We start from the raw sequence: 13,738 nt of genomic DNA, 5'->3' as shown, positions 1-13,738 counted from the left end.
TATGCCACACTGAGTTGTTTGTGATGTTTCTTTTGCTAATAAACACTTACATCCTTTTCAAGTTACAATGAAGAATTCAGTAACAATAACTATTTGACATTTTTTGGTGGTTGTAGGGTATTGTAGGTTTTGAAGATTGTAGATTTGCCTTATTTAGAGGTGTTTAAATGGTGTTCTCGAACTATAGGCATAGACAATCTTATTGTGTTTCTGTATTTTGTCTGTGCACCTTTGTATAACTGCATTGTAAATGGTTACATACAAATATATATATATATATATATATTGCATATTTATATTTAAAACACTTGATATAAGGCCTATTGTAGAGGAGACTGAGGTTTAGACTGTGTGTGTGTGTGTGCATGTGTCGTTAAATCCTAAGCAGGGCTAATGGAGGAATTCTGGGCTACTTCCTTTATCAACAGCCGAGAGGCTGCAAAGGCCAAACTCAGCACTCTCTCGAAGCACCGCAAACTGCAGCCCCAGCAATCCTCTGTTAATGGGATGGGGAGGAGAAAAAAAAAATATTAAATTCAGCAGATTTTTGCCAAACATTTTCCTGTCTGAGCCCTGTCAAAACAGCCCAGGCCAGATCCTGATGGGGCGACATTTAAATCTTTAAGCAGCAGAGAGAAAGAGAGGGTGGCCCAAAAAGTCCTGATTAATGTTTAAAGAGAAAATAATGGAAAAACTATGTCAAGAAAATGCAAAAAATTACTGATTTTGGATGTCTTTTATTACAGGGAATGGCTAAATAATATATTACAGCCAGGTGTTTTACAGCAGATTTTACATTGTGAATATTGAAACCTTAAGTATGCAGAGAGTGACCAAGAACCATGTCTGGAGTGGGATTGTAATAGAGTGTAATGGAATATTGTATGCATGTTTATGTATTATTCTTGTTATATATGACAGACCTGCTCGCTCTCTTTTGTATCTGTCTAATTCTGTATTCTGTAATGTCTTTTCCCAGATAGCATGAATATTAACACTGCATGATGTATGTGTAGGGGTCTGCTATTTGTAACACACGTCATCCTGTACATGGCTGAAAACATCATTTTGACATGCACAGCTCCTGAAGTACAGTATGCCAGTTTGACATTGGCCTGATCTTGACCTTCATGCAAACTGGTATCTATTTTTTTTTTACTCTAGTTAAACATAAGTGTGTGTTACTGAACATAAGACATTATGTGAGGCACCAGGGTCCGTCTGCCTGAGGGACAATGCTCAATGCACTGTAGCTTTTCTGTGTACTTTAGCAGGGGGAAAATGATATGGTAACTTTTGAATCTGCATTTTATTAGGTCTTGTGGCATCACTCTTCACTGGAGCCCAGACTCTTCACTCCTGACCAGTGTTGGAGAAAGTTACTTTTAAAATAAACGCATTACAATATTGCGTTACTCCATAAAAATGATCTGTGTTACACTAGTTACTTCTTATGGAAAGTAACGTGTTACGTTAATTTTGCACTAATTTTTCTCATCTGGGCTGGGCTTGCTTGTTTGATTTTACTATTAAAAAAAGTTGTATTTTTGGCAAATGTAAAAGCCCATTCACACCAAAAGTGAAATGAATACGCGTCACACTGAAGGAAATGTAAGTTCATGTATGCACAGAGGACGCAGCTCAAGCAAACATTTCAGCTGTGCTGCCATTCTGGATTGCATGAAGAATAGGATCTGGAGCGGACCTTGGAGCGGACCTGACCTACATTTCACTGCTGGTTATACTCTGTATAATTGTGTATGTGACAAATAAAAATCTTGAATCTTGAAATCTAAATTCATTTTTGCATTTAGTCTAGAACTACAGGAAGCATCATGTAGTTCAAGCATCACACAACGCCTCTGCACTTACTCCTGATTTCTCTCAACATGGGGACAGAAGAACTGTCAGTCAGTAAATGGGAAAACAAAGTAACTTATTTGAAAAAGCAACTCAGATATTGTTTTGTAAATTAAAAAGTAATGTGTTAGTTTACTAGTTACTTGAAAAAGTAATCTGATTATGTTACTCGCGTTGCTTGTAATGCGTTACCCCCAACAGTGCTCCTGACTGCCTTGTTAAATGTTAAATTTCAACATAATCCTCTGTTGCCTAGAGGTGCAAACTAAATATATAGGCACCTATCCATCATAAATGTAAAAAGCTAAAAAAAAGAGCTTGTTGTTGTTAGCTTTGACACAAATGCCAAGCATCAAGGTTTGCAAGTAGCATGTACCATATTGTGCTAGCATTTGAAGTCCAGGGAACCACCCTCCAACTTCTGTATGGCAATGTTTAGAAATGTGTACTACATACTACTTCACATACTACTTCACGTCTTGTAATCTTGGTTTGACATTGACAGGTCTATATGTAGGCACAGGTATTTTATACCATTGGAAGCCTTTTAGCATACCCTTGTGAAAAAGAAGTGTGCTTAATTGTTTTGGATGTAAACTTGTAGTGTACTTTAAATCAAAAAGTCTTTAAAAAACCTTTGAAAGCTGCAGATAATATAATATTATTGAGATAAAAGATCACTTATGTGTACTAGACACTACATGACTGTTTCTGGTAACACTTTATTTTAAGGTGTTAAACATGTTACATATACTTACTATTATAGTAACAATAAATTATGCATAATTACATGCAAGTAACCCTAAGACAACCCCTAATCCTAACCCTAACCATATAGTAAGTAGGCTACATGTAGTCAATTAATATTGTTCAGTAATTAAATGTATAATTACACTGTAACAAGGGCACCTTAAAATAAAGTGTAACCCTGTTTCTTAACACACTTAAGTGCACTTTTGTAATAATGTTAAATTGTTCATGTTAAATATTAATGTTAAAATTTTACGTTACAGTACAAAATCTTTATTTATTAATGCTTCAAGAAGTACACTTATTTTGATGTGTTGACTAACATACCAAAGCACATATTAATGTAACGAATAACAATTTCATAATTACAAATACTTAATTAGATATATCTCTCTATTAGTACTACTGGATCTTAGCGCCGCGTTTGATACTATCGACCACAACATTCTTTTAAATAGACTAGAAAATTATGTTGGCATTAGAGGACGTGCATTAGCATGGTTCAAATCATACTTATCTGGCCGCCATCAATTTGTGGCAGTAAATGAAGAGGTATCATATCAATCACAAGTGCAGTATGGAGTACCTCAAGGCTCAGTACTTGGCCCCATATTTTTCACGCTTTACATGTTACCCTTGGGAGATATCATTAGGAAACATGGTGTTAGCTTTCACTGTTATGCTGATGATACTCAGCTCTATATTTCTTTGCGACCTGATGAAAATGACCAATTTGTAAAACTAATCAAAAACTGGATGACAAGCAATTTCTTACTGCTAAATTATGAAAAAACAGAGGTGTTAATTATTGGACCAAAAACTTTTGCATGTAATAACCTAGATCACGGTCTAATACTTGATGGCTGCTCTGTAAATTCTTCGTCATCAGTTGGGAACCTAGGCGTAATTTTTGATAGCAATCTTTCCTTCGAAAAACATGTTTCTAGCATTTGTAAAACTGCATTTTTCTATCTTAAAATATATCTAAATTACGACCTATGCTCTCAATGTCAAATGCAGAAACATCAATTCATGCGTTCATGACCTCGAGGCTAGATTATTTAATGCTTTATTGGGTGGTTGCTCTGCACGTTTAATAAACAAACTCCAGCTGGTCCAAAATGCAGCAGCTAGAGTTCTTACTAGAACCAGGAAGTATGACCACATTAGCCCGGTTCTGTCAACACTGCACTGGCTCCCTATTAAACATCATATACATTTTAAGATCTTGCTAATTACCTATAAAGCCCTGAATGGTTTGGCAACTCAGTATTTGAATGAGCTCTTATCACACTATAGTCCTTCACGTACGCTGCGATCTCAAAACTCGGACCATTTGATAATACCTAGAATATCAAAATCAACTGCGGGCAGGAGATCGTTTTCCTATTTAGCACCCAAACTCTGGAACAATCTACCTAACACTGTTTGGGAAGCAGACACACTCTGTCAGTTTAAATCTAGATTAAATACCCATCTCTTTAACCTGGCTTACACATAATAAACTATCGCATTTCTATAATTCAAATCCGTTAAAGGATTTTTAGGCTGCATTACTTAGGTCAACTGGAACCGGGAGCAATTCCCAAAACACCCGATGTACTTGTTACATCATAAGAAGAATGGAATCTATGCTAATATTAGTCTGTTTCTTTCTTATTCTGAGGTCACTGCAGCCACCCGGATCCAGTCCTTATCCAGATCAAATGGTGGATCAGAGATGACCTCTACAGTCCTGAACGTCAGCAGAGACCAGGACACCTAGATGAGCCCCAGAGACTGATCCCCAGTGAAGACCCTGTCTCCAAGACGGCCATCGGGACAAGACCACAGGAACCGGATGAGTCCTTTGCTCAATCTGACTCTGCTTTAGTCTAGATTTAAACTGCTGATTTTGTCTGGCCAGAGGAGAATGACACTATTTCGACAAACCATTTCCCCGTCTAAATACTATAAAGCTGATAGAAAGCCACCCAGCTTTATTTCAAGCTTATGTAAAGCTGCTTTGACACAATTTGCATTGTTAAAAGCACTATACAAATAATAGTGACTTGACTTGACTTGATATATATTTATATACATGACATACAATGTTTTTGTAGAAATTACATTAAAGTATATTTTTGTTTGCTATAAATGCTTGTCAGTGCATTTGCCAGTATACTTAAACCATATTTAAAGACAATAGAAGTAAATATGAAATTTCATATAAAGACGTCCTAACTAACTAAATTGAGCTTGAGCAATGAGTTTAAAACAAAGCCCCTCAAATTTTCATATGTGTAGCATGAAGTGTGCACACCAAAGGTATATTTATTAGCTATGTTAGCTTGCCAGATAGCTGTAGAAGTTGGACAAGCAGATGTGGGATTATGTTCATTGTCTTGATGATAGCAACATCTTGTTCAAATAAAAAATGGTGTTGGAAGTACTATCAAATGACAAGAGGCCATATGAAGTATGTCAAGGTGGAAGTGTAAGGTGCATATGGTAATGCTATCTTTATCTTATTTTGAGCTGTTCAGGTTAACTAGTTAAGGTATTGAGAATGGCATTGTCTCTAATAGTTGCCTTATTCAAACCCTACTAACTGGCTGCTGTACTGTAGTAGAGTTGTCGCTGTCATAAATCCATGTTAACGTCTTTTCACATGGCAATCATTGAATCCTGGCAGTCTCTGCTGTTTTATCTGAACTTAGTATTATTTAGGGAGAATTCTTGTTGCTCCTATACTCTCTCTTAAGATCATTTTCCATATTCCCCTAGTGGAGAAATTGCAGTTTACACTAGGGGGAGCTATTTAGTTTTGTACAGCTAAACACTAAGCCTGAAGGATTAGCAACAATTTACCTCAACTAAATGGAAGGTCATAGGTTTGTGATTAATTTCTGAAGCTCTGATCAGGATTTAGCATGCTAAATAATTTAGTCAAGAGCTAGATTATGAAGATGCTATATGTAGGTTATATTTGGAAGACATTTGTAATTTTGCAACTATACTGCAAGTATGGTGATTATGTGCTGCCCTTATTAATTAATTTTGCATTAATATTGTCAAGCCTTCTTATTGTTTTAATGCTGAAAGTTATCCATTTAAAAAGTAGCATTTGCTACACTAGTCACATAACAAGCCAGTGCTCAGTATTATTTTTATTTTTTTCCAGAAATATTTTTTTGTAACAGGTATGCTGATTGACATTTCACATGAACTGCATTACAGAGGCCTTTGTTCTACAAATGATCAGATTAATTTGAGAGCAAGTATGCTCAGGTAACACCAAAAGGTGTTAGAGGAGCAATCCTGCGGCTTCACATACCCGTTTCACATCTAAGATGTCAAAGCTAAGGTGTTGCATCGCATTCATCAAGCAAGCTGAAGAACTTCTACCAACCTTGGAAACACAAAACTGCTGAATAAATCTTTAAAGGTCCTTGAGCTGGGGTATGTGTTATGTTCATGGTTATGCTTTTGTGGCTGTTTTGGGGGCAAGATGTTTGAGAGCTGCAGGCTTAACTTTCTTTTTGTCCTTCTAATGATCAGAGCTCGCATTAAAGCAGTGCAAAATTACAGGCATTGTTTCAGTTTCCATGAAAGATTTGCCTTCTGATAGAGCGTGCATAGAAATGCTAAGCAGATAAACTGGATTCTAACTTGCTTAGTGCTTGATCCAGCTCAAAGGACTCATAACGGACTTATAAATGCCTGGCTAATGCAGCATCATTACGAGGGAGCAGACACTTCTGCAGTTGCTCAGACAAAGAGGTCTTTTCTTGAGTAATTGGTGATTACTTGTGGAACAGGCGTGTCTATGTGCATGTGTGCGGATGGCTGCTGGGATTGGGGGGTGGGGGGGTTGTGGTCTGCTGACAGCATGTGGTTGTGATTTGTAAGGGGAAGGTGTGCCACTGTGCTTCAGGTGTGACTGAGAGCCCCAGTTGTTCTCCTGTGAACAACTAGTCACCCAACACCAGCCGAGTTTACTTAACACCCACAAGAAAGAAAAATGAGATCTCTGCAACATCTCAATTGTTTCTCATGGAGAGTAACGAGATTAAGTGGAGATTAAATTGGGAAATTTGGTAACACTATATTTTGATAGTCCACTTTAGACATTATAAGCGGTGCTGGGTAGTAATGTATTGTGGATTACGTAATCCGATTCCAAAAAGTTAGTATACTTGTAATTATATTACATTACATTCTAAAATACTCGTAATCAGACTACAGTTACTTTTTTTTATTGATTACATGATTACAAATTATTCACAAAATAGCAGTAAATATTAATAATTTATTGATTGTCCCTAATTCTTCTGTTTTATTTTTTAATGTTTTTTAATGCTTATACATTCAGAAAGTCTTGCAGATTTGTGGACATTCATGCAAAGACTATCATGTGGCTATAATTACACAGACAACTGAGAGTCCATACAGAATTTGACCACTGCATTTACAAACACATTTTCAATTTTAAGAGGTGTTTTTCTGATGAACAAATACATTTTTATTTGAATCATCATTCAGTGGATTATTTAACCATGCGTTGGAAAGTCACAAACTTTCTCTTTTACCTAATATATTTATTTGAAGTACCCTGTAAGATTTTAAGGTAATAAGTTAATAATTAAGCAACACATGTGACGTAAACCTTGACGTAATGTTATGTTTAATGCACTTCATGTTGTTAATAAACACGAATAGAATATATTTAATTTCTCTTTGTATTTTTATATCAATGTGGTACAAGATGATCATATTTAAATCAATGTGATAAACAAGTTAGATCAAACAGTAGTCTGATTATATTACCTGAAATGTGTAATGTAGTGGATTACGTTACTGACTACAATTTCTTTCATGTAATTTGTAATCAGTAACAGACTACAATTTGTAAGTAATTTTAATATCTGCTAAAACTTTATTTTGATGTTCCTCCAACTATAAATAACTTAAATAAATAACTTAACAGTCTACTAATACTCTAATGAGAGTTAGTTTACATGTAGTTGCAAAGTTACGTATAGGTAGAATGTCTAAAGTGGACTACTGAAATAAAGTGCAAGCAGAATTCTCATGTGTTTCCTCTAGTTTCTGAAGACATCAGTGTCACAAACCATACTCAAATTTGCCAAAATATAAAGTCAAAAGTCAAAAGAGAAGTCATTATGAACTTGAATATTTAGCATCAGATTCTTCCAAGACCAAATTTTCTGAAAAACTGTAGTGAAACTGAAACAGGGATCTCCTTGAATGCTCCTGAGCTATGAAAGAGCAATATCTGAGCATCAATATTTTTCTCTGAGAGTACATAACATGCACATGGAGATGTCCTTGCTTCGGATGCCTGTGATTATGGTTTTCAGGCAGCTTTTCACCTGAACTCTTTGACTTTTCCTCTTCAAATGTCCCGATTAGCATAAATGAGTTTTACTGTCTGATATTTCTTGGCCTCGCGCACACTTTTCAGGTTGTCCATTTATCTGTTTCAGTGGCTGGTCAGGTTAGTTAGTATGTAAAGCGGCTGATGGAATTCAAAAGCAGAGCCACTAAAATGACAAACATCAAAGGTCTTGCACCTGCACCAATGACAATGGCCTTAAGTACGGCCCTGTCCTTGGGCAGAATGGTTGATCTATCACCTTTAAAGTCGCTTTCTGAATTTTTTTTCTGGGTCACTGCATCTTGCATCTCTGATTTGCCGAGCTGATCGCTCTTAGGCTTGGGCAAGAGCCAATGTCTGATGCATTCCAGTAATTCATCCACCCCGAACCCCCCAAAATGTGTTTCCTCTTCTTCCTCGTCATCATCTTCTTTTTTTTCTTTCGGTGAGCAGACTGAGGGATCGTGATTTAATTGCATGTCTTGCTGTTTTCCAGGCTGAATGGGTAGAAGGCCAATAAGCGATGGCTTGAGCTCCCTCTGAGAGAGGTGGAGACCTCCGGCATGGAGCCAAGATTGAGTTCTTATATTGTTTCCTTGGAAACTGAGTTTTTGATGAAGCCCTCACGATTATCTCAGGACAAGACTGTTCACAAGAACACAATATACAGTATATCTGATGTCAATTTGGGGTGTTTTTTTCCAAAAGCACAATTGGTCATAAGTTCCGCCGTTATCAAAATAGTTCAATGTTTCGGTGAAATCACAGTTTCAGTGAACATTCACAAGCAAAATTGAGACTTTGACTCTCATATATATTTGTATATATATTTCAAAATATACCAAAAATATATTTGATCAAATATGCTTCTAAATATATGTATGTAAATATATTTTCATACTAATGCATTTTTTGGACTTTTTTGTCTATTTTTGAAAATATATAATAAAATATAAATATATATATAAAAAACTGAAAATATATATTTGTGCTATTTATTTCAATCCAAGAAATTACATTAATGTATTTCAAAAACTTTGTTTGTTGTCTATGGCATGCATTAACATCTAACAACTTTGAATCAAATTCAATTATAAAATACACATAAAATAATACAAATAATAATACAATAACCGCATAAATCTTATAAAATAAACATTATTAAATCATTATTAATGTAGTTTTGATCTCTGGCTATTCTATCTACACTCTAAAAAATGGTGCTATATAGCACTTTAATCATAGGGGAACCACTTTTGGTGCTGTACATTTACTGTACATTTACTGTACATTTACTGTACTTTAGCGTGTACATTTGCATTTAGCCTAAATGTAGGCTACTGTATGATTGGAAATGTATTTTCTTGCCCCTGGCATACATTTTGAAATATATTTTGTTATATGAGGGTTGAAATGAAACATATTTTCTATTTCAAAAATATATTTCATTGAGTTTCACTGTTTGCAACATATATTTAAATTAGGGCCGGGACTTTAACGCGTTAATTTAGATTAATTAATTACACAAAAATAACGCGTTAAATTTTTTTAACGCATTTTAATCGCACTTATTTTTGCACCGCGGAACGTTTCTCACTGGATGAGTTTCGGCGGACCGATTATACTGGAGCACCAACTAGCGTTCAGAATTCCAAGAACGGAAAGAACGGACTTGCGTTCTCGTGGAGACCGGTCTTGCCAAGCTTCCTTGGAAGCATAGATATATATACTGACTAGATGTCACCTCTGACGCTGCTGTCCATAGGAACGATGCGTCAGCGCGGCCGCCATCTTGGGTCGGGGGAAGCCGCGTCTACTCTGCATTAGTTAACATTGGCAGAGAACTATCAACGATTAAAATCACCTTAATTTGCTTAATTTTCAACCGATTTTCAAGCCGTTTGGTTTATTATAAATGTCAGACATATATTTATGATAGAACATAGATTAATTATTTTACTTATATGATATAAGTAAAATAATTAATCTATGTTCTATCATAAATATGTGATATATCATATACAATACAATACTTAGACACACCTACATAACTAATTAATTTGTTCTACAATGCACAAAACAATTACAAGGATGCTGATCGTGATATGAAAAAAACATGAATAATATAAAGTATATATAAAATATAAATAAATAATAGAGCAAAATTTAAATTAATAAAGGCACGAGTTAAACAAACAAAGCCGGAAAAAAACAATTATGGACTTCCTGACCAACAGACCTCAGAATGTTAGGATGGGGAACCTAACATCTGCATCTAGGCAGAAATTAAATCATCATAAATCGTCCAAATCTCAAATGATTTTTCTTAGTTTTTTGGTTTGTTCCAACTGACAGACATGTATTTATGATCGAGTCCAGAGAAAATTGAAGCTTTTGATATTAATCTACTTCAAAACTAGGTGTAAGTTTATTATTCTTCCACTTCAGTGAACTTAAAATTAACTATTACTTACCTTAGCCTAGTCTACTGCACACAAAATGGCTACAATGGTGTGATATCCATACTTAAAAATTCATGTTAATTAAAACATTTGAATTGTACTGGTTTATTTTGTACATCAGCAAGCCGCAATACAATGACCCAGCGTAAAATGGTTATATAACACAAAAACAAACATAACGTGCGTACGTAGTGTGAAAACATCTTCCAGTATTTACAACAGCTTATTAAATGATTAGGCTACAGTATAAAACAGGTTAACCATTCTTTGAAAACATCCAGTTCATGAAAATATCTACTACAGCACAAAAGTCCGGCTTGATCTGAATGCCGAGAAATTTTGGCGCTTCCTTCAGATCCCCGACCCAAGATGGCGGCGATGTTGACGTATGCTTAGAGGCCCAAGGCGACATCTAGTCAGTATATATATCTATGCCTTGGAAGAACGAACTCGGAAGGACGCGAGAACACAGAACACACACTTATGAGAACTGAGATGTACTGCGTTCTTGCTTAACTGACCGCATAATCTCAGCATAAGCAGCGACCAATGAGCAATCAATATTACAAAATGTCATAACTTATTAAAACATTTCATACTATTATAGATATTACTTTCATATAATTGTATTGTTTTATTTTAGAGCGTTATATGTTTTACTGTTAAGATTCATTTTAATATGCCAATAAAAATGCAGACTTTCTCCGGGTCTTATAACTTTATTAAAATTAACTAAAACAAAACGATAAATATTTACTTTCAACTTGAAGAGCCGTTAAGTATTTGTGAGAGCGACTTTAAAGCTTACAGGCTTCCGTACACCGGCCACCCACAGCGTTTTCTGGGATTTCTAACGGCTCGATTCTCTCAAGTCTGCACTCGATGCATCCTCAGTTTCAAGAACATATTCTTGAAACTGCTTTCATGCATCCTCTGTACTTGCGTTCTTGAGAATTGGAACTGAACTTCGACGGTTAATGATGACGTAGAACGAGAACACAAGGACGCAAGATCGCTGAAGAACGCATATTGAGAAACAGCCAAAAACAAACCACAGTGAACATGGACAAAGAAGCTGATGAGACTGCTTTGGTTGGCCCTGTGGATGGGAAATTTAAAAATCCATATAAAAAAACTTACTTCTCACTGTTCTCAGGTCAAATATTTATATGCGATTAAAATGCGATTAATTTCGATTAATTAATTACAAAGCCTCTAATTAATTAGATTAATTTTTTTAATCGAGTCCCGGCCCTAATTTAAATATATATTTTGGTCACAAAAATGCATATATTTTTGCTAAATGGATCAAATTGATTGATTAGAAGTTCTTATTCTACCACCTGGGTAAGTTTTATTTAGTTACAATAGTTTCATGACTAGCATTTGTCTGTTGTTGACTCTGCAAAATAATGATATTTTAATGTTTCCCAACAAGAGGTTTTCTTTTTCTTTTCTACAACCATTCTTTTAGTTTTTCCATTATCCTATGTTTATATGAAAAAAAAAAAAAGATTACTGAATTATGTGAGAGTGAACTCAAACTTTCCATTTTTATTAGATCTTCTTGCAGGTTAGTTATAACCTTCCTTTGTATGTGTACTTTATTCAGGGAACAGATTTCTCTTCAGGGCATGATTGTAAAGATTAAGGATGGGGAAAGAATGCATAGAGATCTCAAGATTTCAGATTACATTTTAATCTGGCCTCAAAGCAGATTTCTGCATCATGAAAGTGCGTACAAACATTGGAAATACAACTGATACAACTTTTACCACAATTCATCCTGAACATTTGAAGAAATTCCAAAAATTAAGACAATTATAGAGACTAACTGTAGAGGTCTATACCACTAATGGGAGTTTAAGCAGACTCTCCAGATTTTTTTTTAATAGAAATCACTCACTTTGCTCTCTGGCCAAGATACTGTAAATATAAACATGTAACACTTGGTTGCTGTACGGTGTGTTGAATGCTCATCATGGGTTAAGGTTTGGGTTAGTTAGACAGGCCTTATGACAATATATCAATCACATATTTCACAGGAGTTTATGCTGTCATGGAATCTGACACATTTATTGAAAAGAATCCATTAAATGTTCCTTTATGTAATGCTGGGATTCTGGACTGACATGCTAAAGGTGGCCACTAATCAGACTTAAAACCTTGACATACAGTAGCCAAGTAAAATAATCACCAAATGTCCAGGTAGTCATTTTTTATTGTACCAGACTAAACTATTCATACATTATTTTCTGTTAGTGGGAATAAAGGAGATTTAGTTTTATTGGGTAACTCTAGTTTAGGGACCAATTCTTGCTATTAAAGTTTCTCATTAGCATGCATATTACTAGCATATTGGTTGTTTAAAATATCAAAATATGGATGAAATAATATTCCATCGTCATTCAGCTTTAACAGATACACTGCTCTTCAAAAGTTTGGGATCAGTAAGATATTTCATGTTTTTTAAATGGTGTCTTAGGCTGTATTTATTGGATTAAAAAAAAAGTAATATTGTGAAATATTATTGTAATTTCTAATATTGGATTCCTATTTTATTATGCTTTAAAATATCATTTATTTCTGTGATGCAGCGCTGAATTTTCATCAGCCATTACTCCAGTCTTCAGTGTCACATGATATTTCAGAAATCATTCTGATATGCTGATTTATTATCAGTGTTGAAACTGTTGTGCTGTTTAATATTTTCTTGGAAACTGTGATATTTTTTTTCAGGATTCTTTGATGAGTTAAAAGTTAAAACAACAGCATATTTTCAAAATAAATATCTTTTCTAACAATATAAATCTTTACTTTCCCCTTTTATCCATTTAAAATAGAGTAATAATGCATCACAGGAATACATTACATTTTAAAATATATTAAAATAGGAAACTGTTATTTTAAATGGCAATAATATTTTGTGAGACTGTAGATGGTTCGCACTCTGAAAAACTATAATATTTCGTGACCAAACATATACAGCCTTTATGAGCACACACACACACACACACACACACACACACACATGTTGGGTTTCCATGTTTTATGGGGACATCCCATAGGCGTAATGGTTTTTATACTGTACAATCTGTATGTGCTATTGCCCTACACCAACCCTACACCTAAACTTAGCCCTCACAGGAAACATGCAGCATTTTTAGATTTTCAAAAAACTTTATGCTGTATGATTTATAAGCTTGTTTCCTCATGGGGACCAAAAAATGTCCCCACAAGATTAAGATTTACTGGTATTACTATCCTTGTGGGGACATTTGGTCCC

This window comes from Barbus barbus, assembly GCF_936440315.1.
Source record: "Barbus barbus genome assembly, chromosome: 29".
Lineage (NCBI taxonomy): Eukaryota > Metazoa > Chordata > Actinopteri > Cypriniformes > Cyprinidae > Barbus > Barbus barbus.
Note: the sequence above shows the minus strand (reverse complement) of the source record.